General features: G+C 48.9%; 34 non-coding genes across 34 annotated transcripts; 2 read left to right on the top strand and 32 right to left on the bottom strand.

The window, feature by feature from the left end:
* Positions 1–542: 542 nt before the first annotated feature.
* Positions 543–614, bottom strand: trnaq-cug. The gene has a single exon. It is a non-coding gene; the product is annotated as a tRNA-Gln (tRNA).
* Positions 615–1012: 398 nt separating this feature from the next.
* On the bottom strand, positions 1013–1083 carry trnap-ugg. Its single transcript has one exon. It is a non-coding gene; the product is annotated as a tRNA-Pro (tRNA).
* Positions 1084–1902: 819 nt separating this feature from the next.
* On the bottom strand, positions 1903–1974 carry trnaq-cug. Its single transcript has one exon. It is a non-coding gene; the product is annotated as a tRNA-Gln (tRNA).
* Positions 1975–2216: 242 nt separating this feature from the next.
* Positions 2217–2289, bottom strand: trnai-aau. The gene has a single exon. It is a non-coding gene; the product is annotated as a tRNA-Ile (tRNA).
* Positions 2290–2371: 82 nt separating this feature from the next.
* Positions 2372–2442, bottom strand: trnap-ugg. The gene has a single exon. It is a non-coding gene; the product is annotated as a tRNA-Pro (tRNA).
* A 991-nt stretch (positions 2443–3433) lies between these two features.
* On the bottom strand, positions 3434–3506 carry trnaf-gaa. The gene has a single exon. It is a non-coding gene; the product is annotated as a tRNA-Phe (tRNA).
* An 81-nt stretch (positions 3507–3587) lies between these two features.
* Positions 3588–3661, bottom strand: trnai-aau. The gene has a single exon. It is a non-coding gene; the product is annotated as a tRNA-Ile (tRNA).
* Positions 3662–3744: 83 nt separating this feature from the next.
* trnap-ugg lies at positions 3745–3816 on the bottom strand. The gene has a single exon. It is a non-coding gene; the product is annotated as a tRNA-Pro (tRNA).
* An 823-nt stretch (positions 3817–4639) lies between these two features.
* Positions 4640–4711, bottom strand: trnaq-cug. Its single transcript has one exon. It is a non-coding gene; the product is annotated as a tRNA-Gln (tRNA).
* A 247-nt stretch (positions 4712–4958) lies between these two features.
* On the bottom strand, positions 4959–5031 carry trnai-aau. The gene has a single exon. It is a non-coding gene; the product is annotated as a tRNA-Ile (tRNA).
* An 81-nt stretch (positions 5032–5112) lies between these two features.
* On the bottom strand, positions 5113–5183 carry trnap-ugg. Its single transcript has one exon. It is a non-coding gene; the product is annotated as a tRNA-Pro (tRNA).
* Positions 5184–6005: 822 nt separating this feature from the next.
* On the bottom strand, positions 6006–6077 carry trnaq-cug. Its single transcript has one exon. It is a non-coding gene; the product is annotated as a tRNA-Gln (tRNA).
* Positions 6078–6167: 90 nt separating this feature from the next.
* On the bottom strand, positions 6168–6240 carry trnaf-gaa. The gene has a single exon. It is a non-coding gene; the product is annotated as a tRNA-Phe (tRNA).
* An 82-nt stretch (positions 6241–6322) lies between these two features.
* trnai-aau lies at positions 6323–6396 on the bottom strand. Its single transcript has one exon. It is a non-coding gene; the product is annotated as a tRNA-Ile (tRNA).
* Positions 6397–6478: 82 nt separating this feature from the next.
* On the bottom strand, positions 6479–6550 carry trnap-ugg. Its single transcript has one exon. It is a non-coding gene; the product is annotated as a tRNA-Pro (tRNA).
* An 822-nt stretch (positions 6551–7372) lies between these two features.
* trnaq-cug lies at positions 7373–7444 on the bottom strand. The gene has a single exon. It is a non-coding gene; the product is annotated as a tRNA-Gln (tRNA).
* A 90-nt stretch (positions 7445–7534) lies between these two features.
* On the bottom strand, positions 7535–7607 carry trnaf-gaa. Its single transcript has one exon. It is a non-coding gene; the product is annotated as a tRNA-Phe (tRNA).
* An 86-nt stretch (positions 7608–7693) lies between these two features.
* trnai-aau lies at positions 7694–7767 on the bottom strand. Its single transcript has one exon. It is a non-coding gene; the product is annotated as a tRNA-Ile (tRNA).
* An 82-nt stretch (positions 7768–7849) lies between these two features.
* On the bottom strand, positions 7850–7921 carry trnap-ugg. The gene has a single exon. It is a non-coding gene; the product is annotated as a tRNA-Pro (tRNA).
* Positions 7922–8907: 986 nt separating this feature from the next.
* On the bottom strand, positions 8908–8980 carry trnaf-gaa. The gene has a single exon. It is a non-coding gene; the product is annotated as a tRNA-Phe (tRNA).
* Positions 8981–10104: 1124 nt separating this feature from the next.
* trnaq-cug lies at positions 10105–10176 on the bottom strand. Its single transcript has one exon. It is a non-coding gene; the product is annotated as a tRNA-Gln (tRNA).
* Positions 10177–10266: 90 nt separating this feature from the next.
* Positions 10267–10338, bottom strand: trnaf-gaa. The gene has a single exon. It is a non-coding gene; the product is annotated as a tRNA-Phe (tRNA).
* An 82-nt stretch (positions 10339–10420) lies between these two features.
* trnai-aau lies at positions 10421–10493 on the bottom strand. The gene has a single exon. It is a non-coding gene; the product is annotated as a tRNA-Ile (tRNA).
* A 983-nt stretch (positions 10494–11476) lies between these two features.
* Positions 11477–11548, bottom strand: trnaq-cug. The gene has a single exon. It is a non-coding gene; the product is annotated as a tRNA-Gln (tRNA).
* A 90-nt stretch (positions 11549–11638) lies between these two features.
* On the bottom strand, positions 11639–11710 carry trnaf-gaa. Its single transcript has one exon. It is a non-coding gene; the product is annotated as a tRNA-Phe (tRNA).
* Positions 11711–11944: 234 nt separating this feature from the next.
* On the bottom strand, positions 11945–12015 carry trnap-ugg. The gene has a single exon. It is a non-coding gene; the product is annotated as a tRNA-Pro (tRNA).
* Positions 12016–12837: 822 nt separating this feature from the next.
* On the bottom strand, positions 12838–12909 carry trnaq-cug. Its single transcript has one exon. It is a non-coding gene; the product is annotated as a tRNA-Gln (tRNA).
* A 243-nt stretch (positions 12910–13152) lies between these two features.
* trnai-aau lies at positions 13153–13225 on the bottom strand. Its single transcript has one exon. It is a non-coding gene; the product is annotated as a tRNA-Ile (tRNA).
* Positions 13226–14189: 964 nt separating this feature from the next.
* trnaq-cug lies at positions 14190–14261 on the bottom strand. Its single transcript has one exon. It is a non-coding gene; the product is annotated as a tRNA-Gln (tRNA).
* Positions 14262–14655: 394 nt separating this feature from the next.
* On the bottom strand, positions 14656–14727 carry trnap-ugg. Its single transcript has one exon. It is a non-coding gene; the product is annotated as a tRNA-Pro (tRNA).
* Positions 14728–15549: 822 nt separating this feature from the next.
* trnaq-cug lies at positions 15550–15621 on the bottom strand. The gene has a single exon. It is a non-coding gene; the product is annotated as a tRNA-Gln (tRNA).
* Positions 15622–15711: 90 nt separating this feature from the next.
* On the bottom strand, positions 15712–15784 carry trnaf-gaa. The gene has a single exon. It is a non-coding gene; the product is annotated as a tRNA-Phe (tRNA).
* Positions 15785–16016: 232 nt separating this feature from the next.
* Positions 16017–16091, top strand: trnag-gcc. The gene has a single exon. It is a non-coding gene; the product is annotated as a tRNA-Gly (tRNA).
* A 1141-nt stretch (positions 16092–17232) lies between these two features.
* trnas-gcu lies at positions 17233–17307 on the top strand. The gene has a single exon. It is a non-coding gene; the product is annotated as a tRNA-Ser (tRNA).
* The last annotated feature ends 225 nt before the right edge of the window (positions 17308–17532 follow it).

Below are 17532 nucleotides of genomic sequence, written 5' to 3' on the forward strand. Positions count from 1 at the left end.
TTTGGGGCTGGACCTAACTGGCTGCACGAGGTGAGAGATGCAAAGGTAGCCTACGTAACACAAAAATCATCATGCTCATATTCACTGAGAAACAAGACCAAGAAGAGCCTTAAATCTAAAGCACAACTTTTCGGTTAATTCACCAACTATATGGTGGCCAGTGCCAAGGAGGCAGCATAGAGGAGATATGGAACGATCGGTGGACACTGCGCTGCCCTGACCAAGGGGTCTTCTGCAAGAACCCCCGTTTGGCACCTCCCGAGCAGAGAAAAAGAACATCTACAGCAACGACCAAAGAAAGGAGTTTTTGTCATGATTGTAGTTAAACACAAGCAATTAAAGACAAAGAAGGAACTCAAACTAACATGGAAATAATTGAACAGCTCGACACAGTGTCAAAGGCAAACAAATGACAGGCGGCCTCTGAATGGATTGAAAACTGGGGCTGGGCCTAACATGTGGATGGATTTTAGGGAGGACGCTGCTTAAATGGTCAGATGGCTCTCAGAGTTTGAGCTCTCGGTCAATTCTCCAACCAAAACAGGTCCCACCGAGATTTGAACTCGGATCGCTGGATTCAGAGTCCAAAGTGCTAACCATTACACCATGGAACCCTAGCTACAAAAGCCTTTGCTCAGAGGTCCACAAAAGCAAGGACCTTTAAGGGATTCGGTTGACCTTTCTTCTCTGGCAAGAAGACATCTGCGAAACCGGGATCGAGCCAGGGACCTTTAGATCTTCAGTAACGCTCTCCCAACTGAGCTATTTTTCTGCCACAACGTGAGGACTATGATCGGGGGGGGATTCCGTCACTTTATCAGAAGATCACAGCAGACCTCCGAGAGCACCAAAAGGCTGGCCCGCCCACGGGGTCGAACCCGCGACCTTGGCGTTATTAGCACCACGCTCTAACCAACTGAGCTAACGGCCTGTCTTTGGCTGCTTCTCTGCCAACTTGATGCTTGCCGGTGATCCTGGGTAACAAAACCGCTTCAAAAGTGAGCCTTTCTAAGGGCTCGTCCGGGATTTGAACCGGGACCTCTCGCACCCAAAGCGAGAATCATACCCCTAGACCAACGAGCCACGTGAGACTCACGCAGAGCCACCCGATGCTCACAGAGAGCCGCCAAGTCTTCCTGTAATTCACAGAGTTAGATGCTTAGGAAAAGTAGCACAGAAACCAACGGCGGGCTCGTCCGGGATTTTTGAACCGGGACCTCTAGCCAGAGGCATCAGGCTGCACTCAGTGCTTCAGGGACAGAAAGAAGGACCTTGAACTACCATGGGAGGCAACACAAAACTTCTTGAGACAGTGTCAAAGCCAAATAAATGAAAGATGGCCTCCCAATGGATTGAAATTTGGGGCTGGACCTAACTGGCTGCACGAGGTGAGAGATGCAAAGGTAGCCTACGTAACACAAAAATCATCATGCTCATATTCACTGAGAAACAAGACCAAGAAGAGCCTTAAATCTAAAGCACAACTTTCGGTTAATTCACCAACTATATGGTGGCCAGTGCCAAGGAGGCAGCATAGAGGAGATATGGAACGATCGGTGGACACTGCGCTGCCCTGACCAAGGGGTCTTCTGCAAGAACCCCGTTTGGCACCTCCCGAGCGAGAGAGAAAGGAAAAGAACATCTACAGCAACGACCAAAGAAAGGAGTTTTTGTCATGATTGTAGTTAAACACAAGCAATTAAAGACAAAGAAGGAACTCAAACTAACATGGAAATAATTGAACAGCTCGACACAGTGTCAAAGGCAAACAAATGACAGGCGGCCTCTGAATGGATTGAAAACTGGGGCTGGGCCTAACATGTGGATGGATTTTAGGAGGACGCTGCTTAAATGGTCAGATGGCTCTCAGAGTTTGCTCTCGGTCAATTCTCCAACCAAAACAGGTCCCACCGAGATTTGAACTCGGATCGCTGGATTCAGAGTCCAAAGTGCTAACCATTACACCATGGAACCCTAGCTACAAAAGCCTTGGCTCAGAGGGCCACAAAAGCAAGGACCTCTTAAGGGATTCGGTTGACCTTTCTTCTCTGGCAAGAAGACATCTGCCGAATCCCAGGATCGAGCCAGGGACCTTTAGATCTTCAGTCTAACGCTCTGCCAACTGAGCTATTTCTGCCACAACGTGAGGGACTATGATCGGGGATTCCGTCACTTTATCAGAAGATCACAGCAGACCTCCGAGAGCACCAAAAGGCTGGCCCGTACGGGGTCGAACCCGCGACCTTGGCGTTATTAGCACCACGCTCTAACCAACTGAGCTAACCGGCCTGTCTTTGGCTGCTTCTCTGCCAACTTGATGCTTGCCGGTGATCCTGGGTAACAAAACCGCTTCAAAAGTGAGCCTTTCTAAGGGCTCGTCCGGGATTTGAACCGGGACCTCTCGCACCCAAAGCGAGAATCATACCCCTAGACCAACGAGCCACGTGAGACTCACGCAGAGCCACCCGATGCTCACAGAGAGCCGCCAAGTCTTCCTGTAATTCACAGAGTTAGATGCTTAGGAAAAGTAGCACAGAAACCAACGGCGGGCTGGGCTGGCTCGTCCGGGATTTTTGAACCCGGGACCTCTAGCCAGAGGCATCAGGCTGCACTCAGTGCTTCAGGGACAGAAAGAAGGACCTTGAACTACCATGGGAGGCAACAAAACTTCTTGAGACAGTGTCAAAGCCAAATAAATGAAAGATGGCCTCCCAATGGATTGAAATTTGGGGCTGGACCTAACTGGCTGCACGAGGTGAGAGATGCAAAGGTAGCCTACGTAACACAAAAATCATGCTCATATTCACTGAGAAACAAGACCAAGAAGAGCCTTAAATCTAAAGCACAACTTTTCGGTTAATTCACCAACTATATGGTGGCCAGTGCCAAGGAGGCAGCATAGAGGAGATATGGAACGATCGGTGGACACTGCGCGCTGCCCTGACCAAGGGGTCTTCTGCAAGAACCCCCGTTTGGCACCTCCCGAGCAGAGAGAAAGGAAAAGAACATCTACAGCAACGACCAAAGAAAGGAGTTTTTGTCATGATTGTAGTTAAACACAAGCAATTAAAGACAAAGAAGGAACTCAAACTAACATGGAAATAATTGAACAGCTCGACACAGTGTCAAAGGCAAACAAATGACAGGCGGCCTCTGAATGGATTGAAAACTGGGGCTGGGCCTAACATGTGGATGGATTTTAGGAGGACGCTGCTTAAATGGTCAGATGGCTCTCAGAGTTTGAGCTCTCGGTCAATTCTCCAACCAAAACAGGTCCCACCAGATTTGAACTCGGATCGCTGGATTCAGAGTCCAAAGTGCTAACCATTACACCATGGAACCCTAGCTAAAAAAAGCCTTGGCTCAGAGGGCCACAAAAGCAAGGACCTCTTAAGGGATTCGGTTGACCTTTCTTCTCTGGCAAGAAGACATCTGCCGAAACCCGGGATCGAGCCAGGGACCTTTAGATCTTCAGTCTAACGCTCTCCCAACTGAGCTATTTCTGCCACAACGTGAGGGACTATGATCGGGGGGATTCCGTCACTTTATCAGAAGATCACAGCAGACCTCCGAGAGCACCAAAAGGCTGGCCCGTACGGGGGTCGAACCCGCGACCTTGGCGTTATTAGCACCACGCTCTAACCAACTGAGCTAACCGGCCTGTCTTTGGCTGCTTCTCTGCCAACTTGATGCTTGCCGGTGATCCTGGGTAACAAAACCGCTTCAAAAGTGAGCCTTTTTTAAGGGCTCGTCCGGGATTTGAACCCGGGACCTCTCGCACCCAAAGCGAGAATCATACCCCTAGACCAACGAGCCACGTGAGACTCACGCAGAGCCACCCGATGCTCACAGAGAGCCGCCAAGTCTTCCTGTAATTCACAGAGTTAGATGCTTAGGAAAAGTAGCACAGAAACCAACGGCGGGGCTCGTCCGGGATTTTTGAACCCGGGACCTCTAGCCAGAGGCATCAGGCTGCACTCAGTGCTTCAGGGACAGAAAGAAGGACCTTGAACTACCATGGGAGGCAACAAAACTTCTTGAGACAGTGTCAAAGCCAAATAAATGAAAGATGGCCTCCCAATGGATTGAAATTTGGGGCTGGACCTAACTGGCTGCACGAGGTGAGAGATGCAAAGGTAGCCTACGTAACACAAAAATCATCATGCTCATATTCACTGAGAAACAAGACCAAGAAGAGCCTTAAATCTAAAGCACAACTTTTCGGTTAATTCACCAACTATATGGTGGCCAGTGCCAAGGAGGCAGCATAGAGGAGATATGGAACGATCGGTGGACACTGCGCTGCCCTGACCAAGGGGTCTTCTGCAAGAACCCCCGTTTGGCACCTCCCGAGCAGAGAGAAAGGAAAAGAACATCTACAGCAACGACCAAAGAAAGGAGTTTTTGTCATGATTGTAGTTAAACACAAGCAATTAAAGACAAAGAAGGAACTCAAACTAACATGGAAATAATTGAACAGCTCGACACAGTGTCAAAGGCAAACAAATGACAGGCGGCCTCTGAATGGATTGAAAACTGGGGCTGGGCCTAACATGTGGATGGATTTTAGGGAGGACGCTGCTTAAATGGTCAGATGGCTCTCAGAGTTTGAGCTCTCGGTCAATTCTCCAACCAAAACAGGTCCCACCGAGATTTGAACTCGGATCGCTGGATTCAGAGTCCAAAGTGCTAACCATTACACCATGGAACCCTAGCTACAAAAAGCCTTGGCTCAGAGGTCCACAAAAGCAAGGACCTCTTTAAGGGATTCGGTTGACCTTTCTTCTCTCTCTGGCAAGAAGACATCTGCCGAAACCGGGATCGAGCCAGGGACCTTTAGATCTTCAGTCTAACGCTCCCAACTGAGCTATTTCTGCCACAACGTGAGGGACTATGATCGGGGGGTTCCGTCACTTTATCAGAAGATCACAGCAGACCTCCGAGAGCACCAAAAAGGCTGGCCCGCACGGGGTCGAACCCGCGACCTTGGCGTTATTAGCACCACGCTCTAACCAACTGAGCTAACCGGCCTGTCTTTGGCTGCTTCTCTGCCAACTTGATGCTTGCCGGTGATCCTGGGTAACAAAACCGCTTCAAAGTGAGCCTTTCTAAGGGCTCGTCCGGGATTTGAACCGGGACCTCTCGCACCCAAAGCGAGAATCATACCCCTAGACCAACGAGCCACGTGAGACTCACGCAGAGCCACCCGATGCTCACAGAGAGCCGCCAAGTCTTCCTGTAATTCACAGAGTTAGATGCTTAGGAAAAGTAGCACAGAAACCAACAACGGCCTCGTCCGGGATTTTTGAACCCGGGACCTCTAGCCAGAGGCATCAGGCTGCACTCAGTGCTTCAGGGACAGAAAGAAGGACCTTGAACTACCATGGGAGGCAACAAAACTTCTTGAGACAGTGTCAAAGCCAAATAAATGAAAGATGGCCTCCCAATGGATTGAAATTTGGGGCTGGACCTAACTGGCTGCACGAGGTGAGAGATGCAAAGGTAGCCTACGTAACACAAAAATCATCATGCTCATATTCACTGAGAAACAAGACCAAGAAGAGTCTTAAATCTAAAGCACAACTTTTCGGTTAATTCACCAACTATATGGTGGCCAGTGCCAAGGAGGCAGCATAGAGGAGATATGGAACGATCGGTGGACACTGCGCTGCCCTGACCAAGGGGTCTTCTGCAAGAACCCCCGTTTGGCACCTCCCGAGCAGAGAGAAAGGAAAAGAACATCTACAGCAACGACCAAAGAAAGGAGTTTTTGTCATGATTGTAGTTAAACACAAGCAATTAAAGACAAAGAAGGAACTCAAACTAACATGGAAATAATTGAACAGCTCGACACAGTGTCAAAGGCAAACAAATGACAGGCGGCCTCTGAATGGATTGAAAACTGGGGCTGGGCCTAACATGTGGATGGATTTTAGGGAGGACGCTGCTTAAATGGTCAGATGGCTCTCAGAGTTTGAGCTCTCGGTCAATTCTCCAACCAAAACAGGTCCCACCGAGATTTGAACTCGGATCGCTGGATTCAGAGTCCAAAGTGCTAACCATTACACCATGGAACCCTTACTACAAAAGCCTTTGCTCAGAGGTCCACAAAAGCAAGGACCTTTTAAGGGATTCGGTTGACCTTTCTTCTCTGGCAAGAAGCCATCTGCCGAAACCCGGGATCGAGCCAGGGACCTTTAGATCTTCAGTCTAACGCTCTGCCAACTGAGCTATTTCTGCCACATCGTGAGGGACTATGATCGGGGGGGGTTCCGTCACTTTATCAGAAGATCACAGCAGACCTCCGAGAGCACCAAAAGGCTGGCCCGTACGGGGGTCGAACCCGCGACCTTGGCGTTATTAGCACCACGCTCTAACCAACTGAGCTAACCGGCCTGTCTTTGGCTGCTTCTCTGCCAACTTGATGCTTGCCGGTGATCCTGGGTAACAAAACCGCTTCAAAAGTGAGCCTTTCTAAGGGCTCGTCCGGGATTTGAACCCGGGACCTCTCGCACCCAAAGCGAGAATCATACCCCTAGACCAACGAGCCACGTGAGACTCACGCAGAGCCACCCGATGCTCACAGAGAGCCGCCAAGTCTTCCTGTAATTCACAGAGTTAGATGCTTAGGAAAAGTAGCACAGAAACCAACGGCGGGCTCGTCCGGGATTTTTGAACCCGGGACCTCTAGCCAGAGGCATCAGGCTGCACTCAGTGCTTCAGGGACAGAAAGAAGGACCTTGAACTACCATGGGAGGCAACAAAACTTCTTGAGACAGTGTCAAAGCCAAATAAATGAAAGATGGCCTCCCAATGGATTGAAATTTGGGGCTGGACCTAACTGGCTGCACGAGGTGAGAGATGCAAAGGTAGCCTACGTAACACAAAAATCATCATGCTCATATTCACTGAGAAACAAGACCAAGAAGAGCCTTAAATCTAAAGCACAACTTTTCGGTTAATTCACCAACTATATGGTGGCCAGTGCCAAGGAGGCAGCATAGAGGAGATATGGAACGATCGGTGGACACTGCGCTGCCCTGACCAAGGGGTCTTCTGCAAGAACCCCCGTTTGGCACCTCCCGAGCAGAGAGAAAGGAAAAGAACATCTACAGCAACGACCAAAGAAAGGAGTTTTTGTCATGATTGTAGTTAAACACAAGCAATTAAAGACAAAGAAGGAACTCAAACTAACATGGAAATAATTGAACAGCTCGACACAGTGTCAAAGGCAAACAAATGACAGGCGGCCTCTGAATGGATTGAAAACTGGGGCTGGGCCTAACATGTGGATGGATTTTAGGGAGGACGCTGCTTAAATGGTCAGATGGCTCTCAGAGTTTGAGATCTCGGTCAATTTTCCAACCAAAACAGGTCCCACCGAGATTTGAACTCGGATCGCTGGATTCAGAGTCCAAAGTGCTAACCATTACACCATGGAACCCTAGCTACAAAAGCCTTGGCTCAGAGGGCCACAAAAGCAAGGACCTCTTAAGGGATTCGGTTGACCTTTCTTCTCTGGCAAGAAGACATCTGCCGAAACCCGGGATCGAGCCAGGGACCTTTAGATCTTCAGTCTAACGCTCTCCCAACTGAGCTATTTCGGCCACAACGTGAGGGACTATGATCAGGGTGGGGGGATTCCGTCACTTTATCAGAAGATCACAGCAGACCTCCGAGAGCACCAAAAGGCTGGCCCGTACAGGGGTCGAACCCGCGACCTTGGCGTTATTAGCACCACGCTCTAACCAACTGAGCTAACCGGCCTGTCTTTGGCTGCTTCTCTGCCAACTTGATGCTTGCCGGTGATCCTGGGTAACAAAACCGCTTCAAAAGTGAGCCTTTCTAAGGGCTCGTCCGGGATTTGAACCCGGGACCTCTCGCACCCAAAGCGAGAATCATACCCCTAGACCAACGAGCCACGTGAGACTCACGCAGAGCCACCCGATGCTCACAGAGAGCCGCCAAGTCTTCCTGTAATTCACAGAGTTAGATGCTTAGGAAAAGTAGCACAGAAACCAACGGCGGGCTCGTCCGGGATTTTTGAACCCGGGACCTCTAGCCAGAGGCATCAGGCTGCACTCAGTGCTTCAGGGACAGAAAGAAGGACCTTGAACTACCATGGAGGCAACAAAACTTCTTGAGACAGTGTCAAAGCCAAATAAATGAAAGATGGCCTCCCAATGGATTGAAATTTGGGGCTGGACCTAACTGGCTGCACGAGGTGAGAGATGCAAAGGTAGCCTACGTAACACAAAAATCATCATGCTCATATTCACTGAGAAACAAGACCAAGAAGAAGCCTTAAATCTAAAGCACAACTTTTCGGTTAATTCACCAACTATATGGTGGCCAGTGCCAAGGAGGCAGCATAGAGGAGATATGGATCGATCGGTGGACACTGCGCTGCCCTGACCAAGGGGTCTTCTGCAAGAACCCCCGTTTGGCACCTCCCGAGCAGAGAGAAAGGAAAAGAACATCTACAGCAACGACCAAAGAAAGGAGTTTTTGTCATGATTGTAGTTAAACACAAGCAATTAAAGACAAAGAAGGAACTCAAACTAACATGGAAATAATTGAACAGCTCGACACAGTGTCAAAGGCAAACAAATGACAGGCGGCCTCTGAATGGATTGAAAACTGGGGCTGGGCCTAACATGTGGATGGATTTTAGGAGGACGCTGCTTAAATGGTCAGATGGCTCTCAGAGTTTGAGCTCTCGGTCAATTCTCCAACCAAAACAGGTCCCACCGAGATTTGAACTCGGATCGCTGGATTCAGAGTCCAAAGCTAACCATTATTACACCATATGGAACCCTAGCTACAAAAGCCTTGGCTCAGAGGGCCACAAAAGCAAGGACCTCTTAAGGGATTCGGTTGACCTTTCTTCTCTGGCAAGAAGACATCTGCTGAAAACCGGGATCGAGCCAGGGACCTTTAGATCTTCAGTCTAACGCTCTCCCAACTGAGCTATTTCTGCCACAACGTGAGGGACTATGATCGGGGGATTCCGTCACTTTATCAGAAGATCACAGCAGACCTCCGAGAGCACCAAAAGGCTGGCCCGTACGGGGGTCGAACCCGCGACCTTGGCGTTATTAGCACCGCTCTAACCAACTGAGCTAAACGGCCTGTCTTTGGCTGCTTCTCTGCCAACTTGATGCTTGCCGGTGATCCTGGGTAACAAAACCGCTTCAAAAGTGAGCCTTTCTAAGGGCTCGTCCGGGATTTGAACCGGGACCTCGCACCCAAAGCGAGAATCATACCCCTAGACCAACGAGCCACGTGAGACTCACGCAGAGCCACACCCGATGCTCACAGAGAGCCGCCAAGTCTTCCTGTAATTCACAGAGTTAGATGCTTAGGAAAAGTAGCACAGAAACCAACGGGCGGGCTCGTCCGGGATTTTTGAACCCGGGACCTCTAGCCAGAGGCATCAGGCTGCACTCAGTGCTTCAGGGACAGAAAGAAGGACCTTGAACTACCATGGGAGGCAACAAAACTTCTTGAGACAGTGTCAAAGCCAAATAAATGAAAGATGGCCTCCCAATGGATTGAAATTTGGGGCTGGACCTAACTGGCTGCACGAGGTGAGAGATGCAAAGGTAGCCTACGTAACACAAAAATCATCATGCTCATATTCACTGAGAAACAAGACCAAGAAGAGCCTTAAATCTAAAGCACAACTTTTCGGTTAATTCACCAACTATATGGTGGCCAGTGCCAAGGAGGCAGCATAGAGGAGATATGGAACGATCGGTGGACACTGCGCTGCCCTGACCAAGGGGTCTTCTGCAAGAACCCCGCTTTTGGCACCTCCCGAGCAGAGAAAGGAAAAGAACATCTACAGCAACGACCAAAGAAAGGTTTTTGTCATGATTGTAGTTAAACACAAGCAATTAAAGACAAAGAAGGAACTCAAACTAACATGGAAATAATTGAACAGCTCGACACAGTGTCAAAGGCAAACAAATGACAGGCGGCCTCTGAATGGATTGAAAACTGGGGCTGGGCCTAACATGTGGATGGATTTTAGGAGGACGCTGCTTAAATGGTCAGATGGCTCTCAGAGTTTGAGATCTCGGTCAATTCTCCAACCAAAACAGGTCCCACCGAGATTTGAACTCGGATCGCTGGATTCAGAGTCCAAAGTGCTAACCATTACACCATGGAACCCTAGCTAAAAAAGCCTTGGCTCAGAGAGGCCACAAAAGCAAGGACCTCTTAAGGGATTGGTTGACCTTTCTTCTCTGGCAAGAAGACATCTGCCGAAACCGGGATCGAGCCAGGGACCTTTAGATCTTCAGTCTAACGCTCTCCCAACTGAGCTATTTCGGCCACAACGTGAGGGACTATGATCGGGGGGGATTCCGTCACTTTATCAGAAGATCACAGCAGACCTCCGAGAGCACCAAAAGGCTGGCCCGCACGGGGTCGAACCCGCGACCTTGGCGTTATTAGCACCACGCTCTAACCAACTGAGCTAACCGGCCTGTCTTTGGCTGCTTCTCTGCCAACTTGATGCTTGCCGGTGATCCTGGGTAACAAAACCGCTTCAAAAGTGAGCCTTTCTAAGGGGCTCGTCCGGGATTTGAACCGGGACCTCTCGCACCCAAAGCGAGAATCATACCCCTAGACCCAGCCACGAGCCACGTGAGACTCACGCAGAGCCACCCGATGCTCACAGAGAGAGCCGCCAAGTCTTCCTGTAATTCACAGAGTTAGATGCTTAGGAAAAGTAGCACAGAAACCAACGGGCGGGCTCGTCCGGGATTTTTGAACCCGGGACCTCTAGCCAGAGGCATCAGGCTGCACTCAGTGCTTCAGGGACAGAAAGAAGGACCTTGAACTACCATGGGAGGCAACAAAACTTCTTGAGACAGTGTCAAAGCCAAATAAATGAAAGATGGCCTCCCAATGGATTGAAATTTGGGGCTGGACCTAACTGGCTGCACGAGGTGAGAGATGCAAAGGTAGCCTACGTAACACAAAAATCATCATGCTCATATTCACTGAGAAACAAGACCAAGAAGAGCCTTAAATCTAAAGCACAACTTTTCGGTTAATTCACCAACTATATGGTGGCCAGTGCCAAGGAGGCAGCATAGAGGAGATATGGAACGATCGGTGGACACTGCGCTGCCCTGACCAAGGGGTCTTCTGCAAGAACCCCCGTTTGGCACCTCCCGAGCAGAGAGAAAGGAAAAGAACATCTACAGCAACGACCAAAGAAAGGAGTTTTTGTCATGATTGTAGTTAAACACAAGCAATTAAAGACAAAGAAGGAACTCAAACTAACATGGAAATAATTGAACAGCTCGACACAGTGTCAAAGGCAAACAAATGACAGGCGGCCACTGAATGGGATTGAAAACTGGGGCTGGGCCTAACATGTGGATGGATTTTAGGGGGACGCTGCTTAAATGGTCAGATGGCTCTCAGAGTTTGAGATCTCGGTCAATTTTCCAACCAAAACAGGTCCCACCGAGATTTGAACTCGGATCGCTGGATTCAGAGTCCAAAGTGCTAACCATTACACCATGGAACCCTAGCTACAAAAGCCTTGGCTCAGAGGTCCACAAAAGCAAGGACCTTTTAAGGGATTCGGTTGACCTTTCTTCTCTGGCAAGAAGACATCTGCCGAAACCGGGATCGAGCCAGGGACCTTTAGATCTTCAGTCTAACGCTCTCCCAACTGAGCTATTTCGGCCACAACGTGAGGGACTATGATCAGGGGATTCCGTCACTTTATCAGAAGATCACAGCAGACCTCCGAGAGCACCAAAAGGCTGGCCCGTCGGGGTCGAACCCGCGACCTTGGCGTTATTAGCACCACGCTCTAACCAACTGAGCTAACCGGCCTGTCTTTGGCTGCTTCTCTGCCAACTTGATGCTTGCCGGTGATCCTGGGTAACAAAACCGCTTCAAAAGTGAGCCTTTCTAAGGGCTCGTCCGGGATTTGAACCGGGACCTCTCGCACCCAAAGCGAGAATCATACCCCTAGACCAACGAGCCACGTGAGACTCACGCAGAGCCACCCGATGCTCACAGAGAGCCGCCAAGTCTTCCTGTAATTCACAGAGTTAGATGCTTAGGAAAAGTAGCACAGAAACCAAACGGCGGGCTCGTCCGGGATTTTTGAACCCGGGACCTCTAGCCAGAGGCATCAGGCTGCACTCAGTGCTTCAGGGACAGAAAGAAGGACCTTGAACTACCATGGGAGGCAACAAAACTTCTTGAGACAGTGTCAAAGCCAAATAAATGAAAGATGGCCTCCCAATGGATTGAAATTTGGGGCTGGACCTAACTGGCTGCACGAGGTGAGAGATGCAAAGGTAGCCTACGTAACACAAAAATCATCATGCTCATATTCACTGAGAAACAAGACCAAGAAGAGCCTTAAATCTAAAGCACAACTTTTCGGTTAATTCACCAACTATATGGTGGCCAGTGCCAAGGAGGCAGCATAGAGGAGATATGGAACGATCGGTGGACACTGCGCTGCCCTGACCAAGGGGTCTTCTGCAAGAACCCCCGTTTGGCACCTCCCGAGCAGAGAGAAAGGAAAAGAACATCTACAGCAACGACCAAAGAAAGGAGTTTTTGTCATGATTGTAGTTAAACACAAGCAATTAAAGACAAAGAAGGAACTCAAACTAACATGGAAATAATTGAACAGCTCGACACAGTGTCAAAGGCAAACAAATGACAGGCGGCCTCTGAATGGATTGAAAACTGGGGCTGGGCCTAACATGTGGATGGATTTTAGGAGGACGCTGCTTAAATGGTCAGATGGCTCTCAGAGTTTGAGCTCTCGGTCAATTCTCCAACCAAAACAGGTCCCACCGAGATTTGAACTCGGATCGCTGGATTCAGAGTCCAAAGTGCTAACCATTACACCATGGAACCCTAGCTACAAAAGCCTTGGCTCAGAGGGCCACAAAAGCAAGGACCTCTTAAGGGATTCGGTTGACCTTTCTTCTCTGGCAAGAAGACATCTGCGAAACCCGGATCGAGCCAGGGACCTTTAGATCTTCAGTCTAACGCTCTCCCAACTGAGCTATTTCGGCCACAACGTGAGGGACTATGATCGGGGGGGATTCCGTCACTTTATCAGAAGATCACAGCAGACCTCCGAGAGCACCAAAAGGCTGGCCCGTCCGGGGTCGAACCCGCGACCTTGGCGTTATTAGCACCACGCTCTAACCAACTGAGCTAACCGGCCTGTCTTTGGCTGCTTCTCTGCCAACTTGATGCTTGCCGGTGATCCTGGGTAACAAAACCGCTTCAAAAGTGAGCCTTTCTAAGGGCTCGTCCGGGATTTGAACCGGGACCTCTCGCACCCAAAGCGAGAATCATACCCTAGACCAACGAGCCACGTGAGACTCACGCAGAGCCACCCGATGCTCACAGAGAGCCGCCAAGTCTTCCTGTAATTCACAGAGTTAGATGCTTAGGAAAAGTAGCACAGAAACCAACGGCGGGCTCGTCCGGGATTTTTGAACCCGGGACCTCTAGCCAGAGGCATCAGGCTGCACTCAGTGCTTCAGGGACAGAAAGAAGGACCTTGAACTACCATGGAGGCAACAAAACTTCTTGAGACAGTGTCAAAGCCAAATAAATGAAAGATGGCCTCCCAATGGATTGAAATTTGGGGCTGGACCTAACTGGCTGCACGAGGTGAGAGATGCAAAGGTAGCCTACGTAACACAAAAATCATCATGCTCATATTCACTGAGAAACAAGACCAAGAAGAGCCTTAAATCTAAAGCACAACTTTTCGGTTAATTCACCAACTATATGGTGGCCAGTGCCAAGGAGGCAGCATAGAGGAGATATGGAACGATCGGTGGACACTGCGCTGCCCTGACCAAGGGTCTTCTGCAAGAACCCCGTTTGGCACCTCCCGAGCAGAGAAAAAGAACATCTACAGCAACGACCAAAGAAAGGAGTTTTTGTCATGATTGTAGTTAAACACAAGCAATTAAAGACAAAGAAGGAACTCAAACTAACATGGAAATAATTGAACAGCTCGACACAGTGTCAAAGGCAAACAAATGACAGGCGGCCTCTGAATGGATTGAAAACTGGGGCTGGGCCTAACATGTGGATGGATTTTAGGAGGACGCTGCTTAAATGGTCAGATGGCTCTCAGAGTTTGAGATCTCGGTCAATTTTCCAACCAAAACAGGTCCCACCGAGATTTGAACTCGGATCGCTGGATTCAGAGTCCAATGTGCTAACCATTACACCATGGAACCCTAGCTTCAAAAAGCTTGGCTCAGAGGTCCACAAAAGCAAGGACCTCTTAAGGGATTCGGTTGACCTTTCTTCTCTGGCAAGAAGACATCTGCGAAACCGGGATCGAGCCAGGACCTTTAGATCTTCAGTCTAACGCTCTCCCAACTGAGCTATTTCGGCCACAACGTGAGGGACTATGATCGGGGGATTCCGTCACTTTATCAGAAGATCACAGCAGACCTCCGAGAGCACCAAAAGGCTGGCCCGTCGGGGTCAAACCCGCGACCTTGGCGTTATTAGCACCACGCTCTAACCAACTGAGCTAACCGGCCTGTCTTTGGCTGCTTCTCTGCCAACTTGATGCTTGCCGGTGATCCTGGGTAACAAAACCGCTTCAAAAGTGAGCCATTCTAAGGGCTCGTCCGGGATTTGAACCCGGGACCTCTCGCACCCAAAGCGAGAATCATACCCCTAGACCAACGAGCCACGTGAGACTCACGCAGAGCCACCCGATGCTCACAGAGAGCCGCCAAGTCTTCCTGTAATTCACAGAGTTAGATGCTTAGGAAAAGTAGCACAGAAACCAACGGCGGGCTCGTCCGAGATTTTTGAACCCGGGACCTCTAGCCAGAGGCATCAGGCTGCACTCAGTGCTTCAGGGACAGAAAGAAGGACCTTGAACTACCATGGGAGGCAACAAAACTTCTTGAGAAAGTGTCAAAGCCAAATAAATGAAAGATGGCCTCCCAATGGATTGAAATTTGGGGCTGGACCTAACTGGCTGCACGAGGTGAGAGATGCAAAGGTAGCCTACGTAACACAAAAATCATCATGCTCATATTCACTGAGAAACAAGACCAAGAAGAGCCTTAAATCTAAAGCACAACTTTTCGGTTAATTCACCAACTATATGGTGGCCAGAGCCAAGGAGGCAGCATAGAGGAGATATGGAACGATCGGTGGACACTGCGCTGCCCTGACCAAGGGGTTTTCTGCAAGAACCCCCGTTTGGCACCTCCCGAGCAGAGAGAAAGGAAAAGAACATCTACAGCAACGACCAAAGAAAGAAGTTTTTGTCATGATTGTAGTTAAACACAAGCAATTAAAGACAAAGAAGGAACTCAAACTAACATAGAAATAATTGAAAAGCTCGACACAGTGTCAAAGGCAAACAAATGACAGGCGGCCTCTGAATGGATTGAAAACTGGGGCTGGGCCTAACATGTGGATGGATTTTAGGGAGGACGCTGCTTAAATGGTCAGATGGCTCTCAGAGTTTGAGCTCTCGGTCAATTCTCCAACCAAAACAGGTCCCACCGAGATTTGAACTCGGATCGCTGGATTCAGAGTCCAAAGTGCTAACCATTACACCATGGAACCCTAGCTACAAAAGCCTTGGCTCAGAGGGCCACAAAAGCAAGGACCTCTTAAGGGATTCGGTTGACCTTTCTTCTTTGGCAAGAAGACATCTGCCGAAACCCGGGATCGAGCCAGGGACCTTTAGATCTTCAGTCTAACGCTCTCCCAACTGAGCTATTTCGGCCACAACGTGAGGGACTATGATCGGGGGATTCGTCACTTTATCAGAAGATCACAGCAGACCTCAGAGAGCACCAAAAGGCTGGCCCGTACGGGGGTCGAACAACAACAAACCATGGTTCACTGGTAAATGAGCGTGCTGTTCTCCAACGGGGTTCGCTTCCCAAAATACACAGACTGAACGGAGTGTCTTTCAGGGGTTTGACTCTACCACAATGGCACACCCCACCCACATGGCGGTCCTTGGTGGTTCAGTGGTAGAATTTTTGCCTGCCACGCAGGAGACCCGGGTTCGATTCCTGGCCAATGCTGGCAGAAGCATTGCCTATGCAGTGGCGGAGGAGAACACAACCTGGTTTAGCTGTCCTTAAAATTGAACCTGAAATTAAGTTCTACTCATAAAATACCTGCGAATGTCATTGCTTTTTTTTTTAATTTAACATTGGTTAATAATACCTTCCTGATAGAGACTGGAAGAATTCTCACCTGCCACACGGGAAATCTGTGACCGATTCCCGGCCAATTAAAAAAAAAAGGTTACCATTATTTCAGAATTGTGAGTCTTTAAAACTCTTCTTAATACTAAAGCATGTTTTGCTTAAGGGACTTTCATCTTTCTTTTCAGTCACGTGATTCATAAGTCTGTCCAACGAGCTGCTTTGGGAGCTCCTGTTTACTGCTTGGTCCATCTCATAACGACCTACAGATAAGAGCTGAAAACAGCTATACCTGTGCTTAGGATTGTAAAACAATGGACTAATGAAACAGAGACAAACTTACAAACCTGTTTCTCTCTCACCTTTGGGACTGTCTTTAAAGCTGCTGCCACAGAAACGGTAACATCATATATCAGTTTCTGTGAGGACATATGCATTCCTACCAGGACTTATTTAACTTATAACAACAACAAACCATGGTTCACTGGTAAATGAGCGTGCTGTTCTCTGAAATGAGGTTTCCTTTTTTTCAGAATTATTAGTCTTTAAAACTCTTCTTAACGCTAAAGCATGTTTTGCTAAAGGGACTTCCTTCTTCCTTTTCGGTCACGTGACTCATCAGTCTGTCCAACTAGCTGCTTTGGGAGCTCCTGTTCACTGCTTGGTCCATCTCATAACGACCTACAGATAAGAGCTGAAAACAGCTATACCTGTGCTTAGGATTGTAAAACAATGGACTAACGAAACAGAGACAAAATTACAAACCTGTTTCTCTGTCACCTTTGGGACTGTCTTTGAAGCTGCTGCCACAGAAACGGTAACATCATATATCAGTTTCTGTGAGGACATATGCATTCCTACCAGGACTTGTTTAACTTATAACAACAACAAACCATAGTTCACTGGTAAATGAGCGTGCTGTTCTCCAACGGGGTTCGCTTCCCAAAATACACAGACTGAACGGAGTGTCTTTCAGGGGTTTGACTCTAGCACAATGGCACACCCCACCCACATGGCGGTCCTTGGTGGTTCAGTGGTAGAATTCTCGCCTGCTACGCGGGAGACCCGGGTTCGATTCCCGGCCAATGCTGGCAGAACCATTGCCTATGCAGTGGCGGACGAGACCACACCCTGGTTTTGCTGTCCTTAAAATTGAACCTGAAATTAAGTTCTACTCATAAAATACCTGCGAATGTCGTTGTTTTTTTTTTTTATTTAACATTGGTCAATAATACCTTCCTGATAGAGACTGGAAGAATTCTCGCCTGCCACACGGGAAACCTGTGACCGATTCCCGGCCAATTAAAAAAAAGGT

This window comes from Puntigrus tetrazona, chromosome 20 (assembly GCF_018831695.1).
Source record: "Puntigrus tetrazona isolate hp1 chromosome 20, ASM1883169v1, whole genome shotgun sequence".
NCBI classification, from domain to species: domain Eukaryota; kingdom Metazoa; phylum Chordata; class Actinopteri; order Cypriniformes; family Cyprinidae; genus Puntigrus; species Puntigrus tetrazona.